This window comes from Bos indicus x Bos taurus, chromosome 24 (assembly GCF_003369695.1).
Source record: "Bos indicus x Bos taurus breed Angus x Brahman F1 hybrid chromosome 24, Bos_hybrid_MaternalHap_v2.0, whole genome shotgun sequence".
Classification (NCBI taxonomy): domain Eukaryota; kingdom Metazoa; phylum Chordata; class Mammalia; order Artiodactyla; family Bovidae; genus Bos; species Bos indicus x Bos taurus.
Window position 1 is genome coordinate 15,360,734 of NC_040099.1, and position 16,693 is coordinate 15,377,426.

The 16,693-nt window shown below is 40.2% G+C and overlaps 1 pseudogene; it reads left to right on the forward strand.

The window, feature by feature from the left end:
- Positions 1-10,184: 10,184 nt before the first annotated feature.
- On the forward strand, positions 10,185-11,641 carry LOC113882603 (annotated as a pseudogene).
- Positions 11,642-16,693: the final 5,052 nt, after the last annotated feature.

Consider the following 16,693-nt stretch of genomic DNA (forward strand, 5'->3'; position numbering starts at 1 on the left):
TTGGGATATCTTTGTTCAGCAGACAATTAAAATGCATTTGTGAACGTGAAAGTGTTAGTTGCTCAGTCCTGTCTGACTCTTTGTGACTCCATGGACTGTAGAATTTTTTGTACTGAGTGATGAAAACCTTCCCCAAATGTTAGGCACTGCAGCAAAACACAATGTGTGATTGTACTTTCCAGGTAATAATGTAAATGCAATTCCTCTGTACATGTTGGTTATTATAGAACAAAGTTATTGACATTTACAAAAAAAAGGGAAAAGTTTGAGAAGAACATTTCATCAAGTTTCCAAATGTTCAAATGCTGAATATATTTCAATTTTTTTTTTTTACTCCAAATGGAGTTAGAGATTTATGAAACTATATGATATAAAAGGAAAGTACATAGGACTGATAATTTGAGAAGTGTTTCTGATCTTCGACATGGGCAATCACTCTCTTTTTACAGAATAGGAACTTTTAGTTCATTTCAAAATGGCTTTTGTAAAAGCAAGGTCTTGCAAAATCCAAGGGCCAAGATGGTTCTTTGACCATGTATCTTATTTCCTTTGTCAACTTTACTCCTGGGACACAAGAATGCTTCTCTCCATGTCTTACAGCTAGTGAAAACAGAAGAAAGAACCGTGCCTCTGATGGATGAGTCATCCTGTTAGCAGTAAATTATGTTTCCTTCACTGTATACTTGAGTCATTATATTCAATGTTGGCTTGCATGAATGTGAAGTTGCTTCAGTTGTGTCTGACTCATTGCGACCATATGGACTTAGCCTGCCAGGCTTCTCTGTGGAAGGGACAGAGCTAGATTACTGGAGTGGGTTGCCATGCCCTCATCCACGGGATCTTCCTGACCCAGGGATCGAACCACATCCCTTACATCTCCTGCATTGGCAGGCGGGTTCTTTACCACTAGTGCCACTTGGGAAGCCCCAGTGTTGGCTGAAGATGTGTTTTAGGGCTTTCTTGTCTATTGCAGCCTGAAAGCAAAAGGGTTTTGAACAAAGTTTTCTTGGACCTACAAAGCAAATGCTTCCAACATGATTTGTTTGTCAGAAGACTGTACCCTTTGTTCAATGCTTGACAAATTATCTCAGTCTCAGCCACACTTTGTTTTCCTCAGAGCAAACAGCTCTGCAGCATCATTTGTGATAGAAATCACTGTGTGCTCACCCAAGCCAGATCATCTCTCATCCAGAAGGAGAAAATCAATTTTAATTCTTCAAAGAAGAGCAGCAAGTGGTATTTGTTATTTATATTTAAAGAAGAGTTATTAAGCATATTTTTTTTCTCTCCACCTACAGGCTTAAACAGGAAATGTACAGGAAAAAAAAAAAAATAGATGTGGGTAGATTAGATGTAAGGCTAATTTAGCTATAAAGCCGAGTACTAGATAAGTGTCTTTGACATTCTGAGAATAATCTTAAACTCAGAGTTGAAAATAAAGGGAAATTCTATCTGAAAACCCACTTTTTTTTTTCCTTAAACTGGCAAATTCAGCAAGTCAGACCACTGCACTCAGATCTGGATTTAGTTTACATTTTTATGTGACAAAGTTTAGCTTTCACACAGAGGGAAATTTTTTACATGATGGAATGTCACTTTCAGCAATGAAAATTCATGTATGTTACAATATAGTTACATTCAGATACAGAAAATAGTCTGGAGTAGGCATTCAATATTTGTTTGAATGAATTATTGCACAATGCATGTTCTAGGGAATGTAGGAACTTGGTGCCTTATTTTATGTTGAAAGCATTATATATTATTTTTCAGCTTTAGTTAACCTTCCATTCTTGATCTTACCTATTTTATTTCTTAGAGAGGCTATTTAACTCATCATCTATTGAACATGTGATAATAAGTTCACTTCAGTTCAGTCACTCAGTCATGTCAGACTCTTCATGACCTCATGGACTGCAGCATGCCAAGCTTCCCTGTCCAAAACCAACTCCCAGTGCTTATTTAAACTCATGTCCATTGAGTTGGTGACGCCATCCAACCATCTCATCTTCTGTCATCCCCTTCTCCTCCCACCTTCAATCTTTCCCAGGATCAGGGTCTTTTCAAATGAGTTAGTTCCTCACATTAAGTGGCCAAAGTTATTGGGGTTTCAGCCTCAGCATCAGTTTTTACAATGAATATTCAGGACCTATTTCCTTTTGGATGGACTGGTTGGAGCTCCGTGCTGTCCAAGGGACTCTCAAGAGTCTTCTCCAACACCACAGTTCAAAAGCATCAAATCTTTGGAGCTCAAGTTTCTTTTTAGAGTCCAACTCTCACATCCATACCTGACTAATGGAAAAGCCATAGCTTTGACTTAATGGACCTTTGTTGGCAAAGTAATGTCTCTGTTTTTAAAATGCTTTCTAGGTTGGTCATAACTTTGCTTCCAAGGAACAAGCGTCTTTTAATTTCAAGGCTGGAGTCACCATCTGCAGTGATTCTGGAGCCCTCAAAAATAAAGTCTGTCACTGTTTCCATTGTTTCCCCATCTATTTGCCGTAAAATGATGGGACCAGATGCCATGATCTTGGTTTTCTGAATATTGAGTTTTAAGCCAACTTTTTCACTCTCTTCTTTCACTTTCATCAAGGGGTTCTTTAGTTCTTTGTTTTATGCCATAAGTGTGGTGTCATCTGCATATCTGAGATTATTGGTATTTCTCCCAGCGATCTTGATTCCAGTTTGTGCTTCATCTGGTCCATCATTTCTCATGATGTACTGTTCATATAACTTAAATAAACAAGGTGACAATATACAACCACAACATACTCCTTTCTGGATTTGGAACCAGTCTGTTTTTCCATGTCTAGTCCTAACTGTTGCTTCTTGACCTGCATACAGATATCTCAGGAGGTAGGTCAGGTGGTCTGGTATTCCCATTTCTTTAAGAATTTTCCACAATTTGCTGTGGTCCACACAGTCAAAGACTTTGGCATAGTCAATAAAGCAGAAGTAGAAGTTTTTCTGGAACTCTCACGCTTCTTCAATGATCCAATGGATGTTGGTGATTTTATCTCTGGTTCTGCTGCCTTTCCTAAATCCAGCTTGAACATCTGGAGGTTCATGGTTCACATGCTGTTGAAGCCTGGCTTGGATAATTTTGAGGATTACTTTGCTAGCTTGTGAGATGAGTACAATTGTGAGGTAGTTTGAGCATTCTTTGGCATTTCCTTTCTTCAATATTGGAATGAAAACTGACCTTTTCCAGCTCTATGGCCACTGCTGAGTTTTCCAAATTTGCTGGTATATTAAGTGCAGCACTTTCACAGCATCATGTTTTAGGATTTGAAATAGCTCAACTGGAATTCCATCACCTCCACTAGCTTTGTTTGTAGTGATGCTTCCTAAGGTCCACTTGACTTGGCATTCCAGGATATCTGCTTCTAGGTGAGTGATCATACCATCATCATTATCTAGGTCATGAAGATTTTTTTGTACAGTTCTTCTGTGTATTCTTGCCACCTCTTCTTAATAACTTCTCTTTCTGTTAGGTCCATAATATTTCTGTCCTTTATTGGGCCCATCTTTGCGTGCAATATTCCATTTGTACCTTTAATTTTCTTCTCTAATTTTCTTAAAGAAATCTTTAGTCTTTCCCATTCTATTGTCTTCCTCTATTTTTTTGCACTGATCACTGAGGAAGGCTTTTTTATCTCTCTTTGCTATTCTTTGGAACTCTGCATTCAGATGGGTATGTCTTTTCTTTACTCCTTTGCCTTTCGCTTTTCTTCCTTTCACAGCTACTTGTAAGGCCTCCTCAGACAACCATTTTGCCTTTTTGAATTTCTTTTTCTTGGGGATGGTCTTGATCACTGCCTCCTGTACACTGTCATGAACCTCTGTCCATAATCAGATCTAATCCCATGAATCTATTTGTCACTTCCACTGTATAATTATAAGGGCTTTGGCTTATGCCATACTTTAATGGACTAGTGGTTTTCCCTACTTTCTTCAGTTTGAGTCTGATTTGGCAATAAGGAGTTCATGATCTGAGCCACAGTCAGCTCCCAGTCTTGTTTTTGATGATAATATAGAGTTTTGCCATCTTTGGCTGCAAAGAATATAATTAATCTGATTTCAGTGTTGACTATCTGGTGATGTCCATGTGTAGAGTCCTCTCCTGTGTTGTTAGAAGAGGGTGTTTGCTATGACCAGTGTGTTCTCTTGGCAAAACTCTATTAGCCTTTGTCCTGCTTCTTTCAGTACTCCAAGGCCAAACTTGCCTATTAGTCCAGGTATTTCTTGACTTCTGCTTCTGCATTCCAGTCCCCTATAATGAAGAGGACATCTTTTTGGGGTGTTAATTCTGGAAGATGTTTTGGTCCTCATAGAATTGTTCAACATCAACTTCTTCAGCATTACTGGTCGGGGCATAGACTTGGTTTACTGTGATATTGAATAGTTTGCCTTGGAAATGAACAGAGGTCATTCTGTCAGTTTTGAGATTGCACCCAAGTACTGCATTTTGGGTTCTTCTGTTGACTATGAAGGCTACCCCATTTCTTCTAAGTGATTCTTGCCCACAGTAGCAAATATAATGGTCATCTGAATTAAATTCACCCACTTCGGTCCATTTTAGTTCACTGATTCCTAGAATGTCAATGTTCACTGTTGCCATCTCTTGTTTGACCACTGCAGATTCACCTTGATTCATGGACCTAACATTCTAGGTTCCTATGCAATATTGCTCTTTACAGCATCAGACCTTGCTTCTATCACCAGTCACATCTACAACTGGGTGTTGTTTTTGCTTTGGCTCCATCTCTTCATTTTTTCTAGAGTTATTTCTCGACTGATCTCCAGTAGCATATTGGGCACCTACTGACCTGAGGAGTTCCTCCTTCAGTGTCCTATCGTTTTGCTTCTTCATACTGTTCATGGGGTTCTTAATGCAAGAATACTGAATTGGTTTGCCATTCCCTTCTCCAGTGGACCACGTTTTGTCAGAAGTCTCCACCATGACCTGTCTGTCTTGGGTGGCCCTACATGACATGGGTCATAGTTTCATTGAGTTAGACAAAACTGTGGTCCATGTGATCAGATTGGTTACTTTTCTGTGATTGTGGTTTTCTTTCTGTCTTCCCTCTGTTGGAGAAGTATAAGAGGCTTATGGAAGGTTCCTGTTGGGAGAGACTGACTGAGGGGGTATTGAGTCTTGTTCTGATGGGCGGGGTCATGCATAGTAAATCTTTAATCCACTTTTCTGTTGACAGGGGGGGTTGTTTTCCCTCCCTGTTATTTGACCTGAAGCCAAACTATTGTGGAGGTAGTGAAGATAATGGTGAGCTCCTTCAGAAAGATACAGTCCCATGAATGAACCGCTGTACTCAGTGCCCCCAACCCTGCAACAGGCCTACACCGAACCACACCTCTGCCACGGACTCCTGGACTGCTCCTTTCTCCTGGGTCCTGGTGTGCAGAAGGTTTTTTTTGTCCCCTCCAAGAGTCTGTTTCCCAGTCCTGTGTAAGTTCTGGTCACTTTATGATGGGGTTAATGGCAACCTCCTCCAAGAGGGCTTATGCCATACCCAGGTCTACTGCAGCTAGAACCCCTGCCCCTGCAGCAGGCCACTGCTGACCCATACCTCCACATGAGACATTCAAACACAGTACTGAGAAGAGTCCCCAGCAAGACAGTAGGAGCAAGAGTGGTGGCTGTAGGGTGCTAGAAAGACTTTGAGGACATACCCCATGTCCAAGGGCAAAGGAGAAGCCCCAGCAAAATGGTAGGAATGGTGAAAATGTGTTTAGAATCAAACCCCATAACTTCTAGAGACACTCAGAGTACTCAAACAAACCTTGTGCAAACCAGATTCCAGAGACCCCACAGAGACTAAGATGTTGTAATACATACAAATTTTTTTTAAAGTACTTACATAGTTAAAAGTACTAACAAAATTATGCCTCTGTTCTGTGACCAGGCATTCTCTGAACTTTCCCAGAAACATGATGAGAGCTTTAGATAAATGTGTTCTGTTGGTTTCAAGAGGTAGAATGCATGAAAAACAAACAATGTAACAACTTACAGAATAGTATAAAGATATCTATAAGTGATAAGAGAGAAATAAGAGTGGATCAATAATTAGACAGATTTTGATGTTGGACACCTAAAATGTACTTGACTTGTAGTAAGAGTATAAATAATATTTTTTTAAAAGAGTAGATATTTAGATAAATACATTGATAGACACAATGCATTAGGACACAATTTAGTGTCAGAGCTAAAATTGGAGTCTAAGCTTAGAGACTTTCTGCCTCTGCAACCTAGGACAAGTGATCTTGGCCTTTAGTAGTTCATTAACTATTTCTCTAAATATACATTCAGCATCTCCTATGAACATACTTCTTACCCATATGCTTACTGGGTTTCTGAAGAAATGCCCCAGTTTAGTTGGGGAGATAGAAACTAAACACATTAAACTTGTGAGACTCAACATGGTCTCCAGTTCAGTTTAGTTCAGTCGCTCAGTCGTGTCCGAATCTTTGCAACCCCATGAATCGCAGACGCCAGGCCTCCCTGTCCATCACCAACTCCTGGAGTTCACTCAGACTCATGTCCATCGAGTCAGTGATGCCATCCAGCCATCTCATCCTCTGTCATCCCCTTCTCCTCCTGTCCCCAATCCCTCCCAGCATCAGAGTCTTTTCCAATGAGTTAACTCTTTGCATGAGGTGGTCAAAGTACTGGAGCTTCAGCTTTAGCATCATTCCTTCCAAGGAATTCCCAGGGCTGATCTCCTTCAGAATGGACTGGTTAGATCTCCTTGCAGTCCAAGTAACTCTCAAGAGTCTTCTCCAACACCACAGTTCAAAAGCATCAATTCTTCAGCACTCAGCCTTCTTCACAGTGCAACTTTCACATCCAAACATGACCACTGGAAAAACCATAGCCTTGACTGGATGGACCTTTGTTGGCAAAGTAATGTCTCTGCTTTTCAATATGCTATCTAGGTTGGTCATAACTTTCCTTCCAAGGAGTAAGCGTCTTTTAATTTCATGGCTGCAGTCACCATCTGCAGTGATTTTGGAGCCCCAAAAGATAAAGTCTGACACTGTTTCCCCATCTATTTGCCATGAAGCGGTGGGACCGGATGCCATGATCTTCATTTTCTGAATGTTGAGCTTTAAGCCAACTTTTTCACTCTCCACTTTCACTTTCATCAAGAGGCTTTTAGTTCCTCTTCACTTTCTGCCATAAGGGTGGTGTCATCTGCATATCTGAGGTTATTGATATTTCTCCTGGCAATCTTGATTCCAGCTTGTGCTTCTTCCAGCCCAGCGTTTCTCATGATGTACTCTGCATGTAAGTTAAATATAAAGGGTGACAATATATAGCCTTGACTTACTCCTTTTCTTATTTGGAACCAGTCTGCTGTTCCATGTCCATTTCTAACTGTTGCTTCCTGACCTGTATATGGGTTTTTCAAGAGGCAGGTCAGGTGGTCTGGTATTCCCATCTCTTTCAGAATTTTCCACAGTTTATTGTGATCCACACAGTCAAAGGCTTTGGCATAATCAATAAAGCAGAAATAGATGTTTTTCTGGAACTCTCTTGATTTTTCCATGATCCAGCAGATGGCAATTTGATGTCTGGTTCCCCTGCCTTTTCTAAAACCAGGTTGAACATCTGTAAGTTCACGGTTCATGTATTGCTGAAGCCTGGCTTGGAGAATTTTGAGCATTACTTTACTAGCATGTGAGATGAGAGCAATTGTGTGGTAGTTTGAGCATTCTTTGGCATTTACTTTCTTTGGGATTGGAATGAAAACTGACCTATCCCAGTCCTGTGGCCACGGCTGAGTTTTCCAAATTTGCTGGCATATTGAGTGCAGCACTTTCACAGCATCATCTTTCAGGGTTTGAAATAGCTCAACTGGAATTCCATCACCTCCAATAGCTTTGTTCATAGTGATGCTTTCTAAGGCCCACTTGACTTCACACTCCAGGATGTCTGGCTCTAGGTGAGTAAGCACACCATCGTGATTATCTTGGTCGTGAAGCTCCTTTTTGTACAGTTCTTCTGTGTATTCTTGCCATCTCTTCTTAATATCTTCTGCTTCTGTTAGGTCCATTTCTGTCCTTATCGAGCCCGTTTTTGCATGAAATATTCCCTTGGTATCTCTAACTTTCCTGAAGAGATCTCTAGTCTTTCCCATTCTGTTGTGTGCCTCTATTTCTTTGCATTGATCACTGAGGAAGTCTTTCTTATCTCTTCTTGCTATTCTTTGGAACTCTGCATTCAGATGCTTATATCTTTCCTTTTCTCCTTTGCTTTTCACTTCTTTTCTTTACACAGCTATTTGTAAGGCCTCCTCAGACAGCCATTTTGCTTTTTTGCATTTCTTTCCCATGGGGATGATCCTGAAACCTGTCTCCTGTACAGTGTCATGAACCTCTGTCCATAGTTCATCAGGCACTCTATGTATCAGATCTAGTTCCATAAATCTATTTCTCACTTCCACTGTATAAGCATAAGGGATTGATTTAGGTCATACCTGAATGGTCTAGTGGTTTTCCCTAGTTTCTTCAATTTCAGTCTGAATTTGGCAATAAGAAGTTCATGATCTGAGCCACAGTCAGCTCCTGGTCTTGTTTTTGTTGACTGTATAGAGCTCTCCATCTTTGGCTGCAAAGAATATAATCAATCTGATTTCAGTTTTGACTATCTGGTGATGTCCATGTGTAGAGTCTTCTCTTGTGTTGTTGGAAGAGGGTGTTTGGTGTCCAAAACCTCCCAAATGATTTATGTTTAAATTTCAGTGGGGCACAAATTAGGATGGGGAAAAATTGCATCTTTCTCTTCATTAGCATCTAACTGAAATTTATTTTTTCCTTCAATTGTGAATGTAGGCTACAAACCACAGTATTATTAACAGTTCCGCAGGCAGTCCACAGTAGATACCACAGACATTTTCACATTACATTACTTTGGCCATAGATACCTTGAGATTTCTCTCAAAATTATACTAGTTATTAGAATTGTTGTTTAGTTTTGTTCTGTGTGAGACAATCATGCAATACACAGTTCTCATCACAAATTTAGATTTTATAATATATTGTGACTGTATTTTAATGTAATTGGTTTCTTGTATATAATCTTATATATCTTGTTTTATCACTTAAAATTATCATTCTGAAAATGAATCCCAGCCTTTATCCAGCTGCTAACCAAATTCATGCCAGAGAAAGGTTAAGAATCTCAAGAATAAAGAGATGATTTGGAGGGGAAAGGAACATGATTATTGTCTAATGATTGAATTATATTATGCAAATGAATGTGTATGCTGGGTAGCTCCAGATAGAAACAAGTCTTCCTGAATTTAGGAGGAAAAAAAAATGGTACCCTGTGAGTGTTAGGCAACCTAAAACTACTGGAATAGATAGCATAATTGGTAATGTGCTCTGGCAAAGGAATATTCAGGTTAATTTGGTTATGTACTCCTTAAAAAATGCTTTAAGTTGGCTTTTAAATTTTTTAAATTATAAATATGAGAATATAATTTCTGTGTCCTGTAAATAATAATATTTTAAATAAAACTATTAAAGATTTACAGTAGCTACAAAGGTAATTTAATATCCAGCAGTGTCTATTTAATATGCTTTACAAATTAGTTGGAAACTAATTACTAATAGTTCATAGTTGGAAACTTTGTATCCATTCTTTAACTTTTTAAAATAATATTTCTGTTCCTTTTCCCTTGCAGAATTGTATTTTAATAAATAGCCCATGTAATATTATTGAGTGATATTTTATTGATCAACTTAAAATATTATTGAAACAAATTATGTACATAAATTGAATTTTAAAAGTATTTATTTAACCAAAGAGCTCTAAGTGTTAAAATAATACTTATGGAACATGTTATAATGATAATTATTAGGCCCTGATAAAAGGCAAAAATGTAATATATATTTTTTCATATTAAGATGTGTGTTTTATTTACATTATTATGCTGGAGTAATAGAACTTTCTAAAAATACTGTTATACACACTTTTTATATATTTTTCTTTTTTCTGTAATTATCTCTGTTGCTATCATTCAAAGTGTCTGATGTATATTTCCCATGGTTGCTGTAACAAGTTAACACAAAATAGTTTGTTTAAAACACAGATTTATTCTCTTGTAGTTCTGGAAGTCAGAAGTCCAGAATTAGTTTTACTGAGCTGAAATTAAGTCATCAGCATGGCTGCATGCTCTCTAGAGGCCCTGGGGGACAACCTGTTCCTAGGTTGTCCCAGCTTCTGGTGACTGCCAGTGTTCACTTTGCTATATAAATATAATATAATTTTTGATAAATAATTTTTTGTTAAAAAGTAATGCACTATTTGAAATTCATCATTTAATGAGATGGTTGGAGGCATGGGCTGAATGGTTTGAAATGATGATCACATCTTCCCTCCCATCCTGCAAATCCTCTGCAGTGTGATTTTGTAGTTCATCCCATTAAGAGGAGGAGTCTAATCTCCTCTCCATTCATATAGACTGCCTCTGTGATTTGCATTGACCATCGAATGCAGTGAAGTATATGCAACTTCCAGGGCTAAATATTGAAAGGGTTTGAGACTTCTATTACTGCCGTTTTCAAACATTCCATCACCAAGTTAGGAAGCCCCAATTAGACTACTGAATTACTAGGAAACTATGAAACAAAGGTCCTGAAACTAGATAAGAGGGTGAGCCCAACCTTCCCTAGTGTCTATGTTGAGCCCTACCTAGCCAACCCATAAGCTGAATATAGCACCATGAATGAGCTCAGGCAAGACAGGAAGAATGACGACATACAAATGATAATGTGATGAATTATTACTGGTTTAAACCAGTAGGTTTGGGTATATAGTTTGCTAGATGGCATTCAGTTCAGTTCAGTTCAGTCGCTCAGTGGTGTCCGACTCTTTTCGACCCCACGAATTGCAGCACTCCAGGCGATTCAGGAATCTTGGGGTAAAGAAACCAATGTGGGGAACCAAACGGTGGTGCGAGTCTCCTTACTGGGCCAGACCCCCGCAGAGGACAACCGTCCTGGCCTTTCAGATATGCTGAAATTTGAGAATGAGAAGCACCAAGACATTCTTTTGTGGAACTACAGAGATACATTCTTCAACTTGTCTCTGAAAGAAGTACTCTTTCTCAGGTGGGTGAGCACTTCCTGCCCAAATGCCGAGTTTGTGTCCAAGGGCGATGATGATGTTTTTGTGAACACCCATCATCTCCTGAATTACTTGAATAGCTTATCCGGGAACAAAGCCAAAGATATGTTTATTGGTGACGTGATTCATAATGCTGGACCTCACAGGGATAAGAAACTCAAATATTACATCCCGGAAGTTGTTTACACTGGAGTCTACCCACCTTATGCAGGAGGAGGCAGATTCCTCTAGTCCAGCCACCTGGCCCTGAGACTGTACAATGTGACTGACCGGGTCATTCTCTACCCTATCGATGATGTTTATATTGGAATGTGCCTTCAGAAACTCAGCCTCGCTCCAGAGAGACACGAAGGCTTCAGGACATTTAATATAGAAGAGAAAAGCAGGAGTAACATTTGTTACTATGTAGATGTGATGTTGGTACGTAGTAGAAAACCTCAAGAGATGATTGATATTTGGTCTCAGTTGCAGAGTGCTCATTTAAAATGCTGAATTATGTGTAAACTACATTTTATGTAGAAATGTATCTAAAATAGTTCTCATTTGTGTTCTCTTTCATTAGACGTCATTTCTATGTAAAACCGTCAAAATTGCCTTTATAGGTCATGTCCATTTGATGGCCTCTAAACCCTTCAGTTCAGACGGTAAAGCGTCTGCCTGCAATGCAGGAGACCTGGGTTCGATCCCTGGGTCAGGAAGATCCCCTGGAGAAGGAAACGGCAACTCACTCCAGAATTCTTGCCTGGAGAATCCTATGGACAGAGGAGACTGGGGGGCTATAGTCCAAAGGGTCACATGGGTCGGACACAACTGAGAGCCTTCACTCACTCACTCAGGCCTCCCTATCCATCACCAACTCCCAGAGTTCACTCAAACTGACATCCACTGAGTCGGTGATGTCATCCAGCCATCTCATCATCAGTCGTCCCATTCTCCTCCTGCCCCCAAACCCTCCCAGCATCAGAATTTTTTCCAATGAGTCAACTCTTCACATGAGGTGGCCAAAGTACTGGAGTTTCAGCTTTTTAAGCATCACTCCTTCCAAAGAACACCCAGGGCTAATCTCCTTTAGAATGGACTGGTTGGATCTCCTTGCAGTCCAAGGGACTCTCGAGAGTCTTCTCCAACACCACAGTTCAAAAGCATCAATTCTTCAGCACTCAGCCTTCTTCACAGTCCAACTCTCGCATCCATACATAACCACTGGAAAAACCATAGCCTAGACTAGACGGACCTTTGTTGGCAAAGTAATGTCTCTGCTTTTCAATATGCTATCTAGGTTGCTCATAACTTTCGTTCCAAGCAGTAAGAGTCTTTTAATTTCATGGCTGCAATCACCATCTGCAGTGATTTGGGAGCCCAAAAAGATAAAGTCTGACACTGTTTCCACTGTTTCCCCATCTATTTGCCATGAAGTGATGGGACCAGATGCCATGATCTTTGTTTTCTGAATGTTGAGATTTAAGCCAACGTTTTCACTCTCCTCTTTCACTTTCATCAAGAGGCTTTTTAGTTCCTCTTCACTTTCTGCCATTAGGGTGGTGTCATCTGCATATCTGAGGTTATTGATATTTCTCCTGGCAAACTTGATTCCAGCTTGTGCTTCTTCCAGCCCAGCGTTTCTCATGATGTACTCTGCACAGAAGTTAAATAAGCAGGGTGACAATATACAGCCTTGACGTACTCCTTTTCCTTTTTGGAACCAGTCTGCTCTTCCATGTCCAGTTCTAACTGTTGCTTCCTGACCTGCATATAGGTGTCTCAAGAGGCAGGTCAGGTGGTCTGGTATTCCCATCTCTTTCAGAATTTTCCACAGTTTATTGTGATCCACACAGTCAAAAGCTTTGGCATAGTCAATAAAACAGAAATAGATGTTTTTCTGGAAGTCTCTTGCTTTTTCAATGATCCAGCGGATATTGGCAATTTGATCTCTGGTTCCTCTGCCTTTTCTAAAACCAGCTTGAACATCAGCAAATTCATGGTTCAAGTATTGCTGAAGCCTGGCTTGGAGAATTTTGAGCATTGCTTTACAAGCGTGTGAGATGAGTGCAATTGTGCGGTAGTTTGAGCATTCTTTGGCATTGCCTTTCTTTGGGATTGGAATGAAAACTGACCTTTTCTGGTCCTGTGGCCACTGCTGAGTTTTCCAAATTTGCTAGCATATTGGATGCAGCACTTTCACAGCATCATCTTTCAGGACTTGAAGTAGCTCAACTGGAATTCCATCACCTTCACTAGCTTTGTTCATAGTGATGCTTTCTAAGGCCCACTTGACTTCACATTCCAGGATGTCTGGCTCTAGGTGAGTGATCACACCATCGTGATTATCTTGGTCATGAAGATCTTTTTTGTACAGTTCTGTGTATTCTTGCCACCTCTTCTTAACATCTTCTGCTTCTGTTAGGTCCATACCATTTCTGTCCTTTATCGAGCCCATCTTTGCATGAAATGTTCCCTTGATATCTCTAGTTTTCTTGAAGAGATCTCTAGTCTTTCCCATTCTGTTGTTTTCCTCTATATCTTTGCATTGATCACTGAGAAAGGATTTCTTATCTTTTCTTGCTATTTTTCAGAACTTTGCATCAGATGCTTAAGTCTTCCCTTTTCTCCTTTGCTTTTCGCTTCTCTTCTTTTCACAGCTATTTGTAAGGCCTCCTCAGACAGTCATTTTGCTTTTTGCATTTCTTTCCCATGGGGATGGTCTTGATCCCTGTCTCCTGTACAATGTCATGAATGTCTGACCATAGTTCATCAGGTACTCTATCTATCAGATCTAGGCCCTTAAATCTATTTCTCATTTCCACTATACAATCATAAGGGAATTGATTTAGGTCATACCTGAATCGTCTAGTGGTTTTTCCCTAGTTTCTTCAATTTCAGTCTGAATTTGGCAATAAGGAGTTCATGATCTGAGCCACAGTCAGCTCCTGGTCTTGTTTTTGCTGACTGTATAGAGCCTCTCCATCTTTGGCTGCAAAGAATATAATCAATCTGATTTTGGTGTTGCCCATCTGGTGATGTCCATGTGTAGAGTCTTCTCTTGTGTTGTTGGAAGAGGGTGTTTGCTATGACCAGTGTGTTCTCTTGACAAAACTCTTAGCCTTTGCCCTGCTTCATTCCGTATTCCAAGGCCAAATTTGCCTGTTACTCCAGGTGTTTCTTGACTTCCTACTTTTGCATTCCAGTCCCCTATAATTAAAAGGACATCATTTTTGGGTGTTAGTTCTAAAAGGTCTTGTAGGTCTTTTTAGAACCTTTCCACTTCAGCTTCTTCAGCATTACCAGTTGAGGCATAGACTTGGATTACTGTGATATTGAATGGTTTGCCTTGGAAATGAACAGAGATCATTCTGTTGTTTTTGAGATTGCATCCAAGTACTGCATTTTGGACTCTTTTGTTGACCATGATGGCTTCCCCATTTCCTCTAAGGGATTCCTGCCCGCAGTAATAGATATGATGGTCATTTGAGTTAAATTCACCCATTCCAGTCCATTTTAGTTCGCTGATTCCTAGAATGTCAATGTTTACTCTTTCCGTCTCCTGTTTGACCACTTCCAATTTGCCTTGATTAATGGACCTAACATTCCAGGTTCCTATGCAATATTGCTCTTATAGCATCAGACCTTGCTTCTATTACCAGTTATATCCACAACATTTGCTTTGGCTCCATCCCTTCATCCTTTATGGAGTTATTTCTCCACTGATCAGCAGTAGTATATTGGGCACCTACTGACCTGAGCTGCAAATCCCAAAGAAAGGCAATGACAAAGAATGCTCAAATTACCGCACAATTGCACTTATCTCACACGCTAGTAAAGTAATGCTCAAAATTCTCCAAGCCAGGCTTCAGTAGTATGTGAATCATGAACTTCCTGATGTTCAAGCAGGTTTTAGAAAAGGCAGAGGAACCAGAGATCAAATTGCCAACATCCGCTGGATCATTGAAAAAGCAAGAGACTTCCAGAAAAACATCTATTTCTGTTTTATTGACTATGCCAAAGTTTTTGACTGTGTGGATCACAATAAACTGTGGAAAATTCTGAAAGAGGTGAATACCAGACCACCTGACCTGCCTCTTGAGACACCTGTATGCAGGTCAGGAAGCAACAGTTAGAACTAGACATGGAACAACAGACTGGTGCAAAATAGGAAATGGGGTATGTCAAGGCTGTATATTGTCACCCTGCTTATTTAACTTCTGTGCAGAGTACATCATGAGAAACGCTGGGCTGGAAGAAGCACAAGCTGGAATCAAGTTTGCCAGGAGAAATATCAATAACCTCAGATATGCAGATGACACCACCCTAATGGCAGAAAGTGAAGAGGAACTAAAAAGCCTCTTGATGAAAGTGAAAGAGGAGAGTGAAAACGTTGGCTTAAATCTCAACATTCAGAAAACAAAGATCATGGCATCTGGTCCCATCACTTCATGGCAAATAGATGGGGAAACAGTGGAAACAGTGTCAGACTTTATCTTTTTGGGCTCCCAAATCACTGCAGATGGTGATTGCAGCCATGAAATTAAAAGACTCTTACTGCTTGGAACGAAAGTTATGAGCAACCTAGATAGCATATTGAAAAGCAGAGACATTACTTTGCCAACAAAGGTCCGTCTAGTCTAGGCTATGGTTTTTCCAGTGGTCATGTATGGATGCGAGAGTTGGACTGTGAAGAAGGCTGAGTGCTGAAGAATTGATGCTTTTGAACTGTGGTGTTGGAGAAGACTCTCGAGAGTCCCTTGGACTGCAAGGAGATCCAATCTAAAGGAGATCAGCCCTGGGTGTTCTTTGGAAGGAATGATTCTAAAGATGAAACTCTAGTACTATGGCCACCTCATGGGAAGGGTTGACTCATTGGAAAAGACTCTGATTCTGGGTGGGATTGGGGGAAGGAGGAAAAGGGGATGACAGAGGATGAGATGGTTGGATGGCATCACTGACTCGATGGACCTTAGTTTGAGTGAACTCCAGGAGATGGTGATGGACAGGGAGGCCTGGCATGGTGCAATTCATTGGGTCACAAAGAGTCAGACACAACTGAGTGACTGAACTAAACTGAACTGACCTGGGTAGTTCCTCTTTCAGTATCCTATCATTTTGCTTATTCATACTGTTCATGTGGTTCTCAAGGCAAGAATACTGCAGTGGTTTGCTATTCCCTTCTCCAGTGGACCACATTCTGTGAGACCTCTCCACCATGACCCGCCCTTCTTGGGTGGCTCCACAGGCCATGGCTTAGTTTCACTGAGTTAGACCAGGCTGTGGTCGATGTGATATGGCATTAGGCAACCAAAAAGAAAGAGTAGTTACAGCACTTGATGATAAAAAAATGACCCCATTGCCCTTTGTTTGGTGCTCTGCTGGCTTTCCTTTGGTCAATAAACCAATTATTACTGTGAGAAATAGGAAAAGAGTTGAGGTTCTGAATAACACAGTTGAGAATCTAGGGATTAATTCTCTTAAATCTATCCACATCCTTGTACCTCTCAGAAATTCTTTATACATCCCCAGTTGAGGACCACTCTTCTAACCTGAAGGACTTGA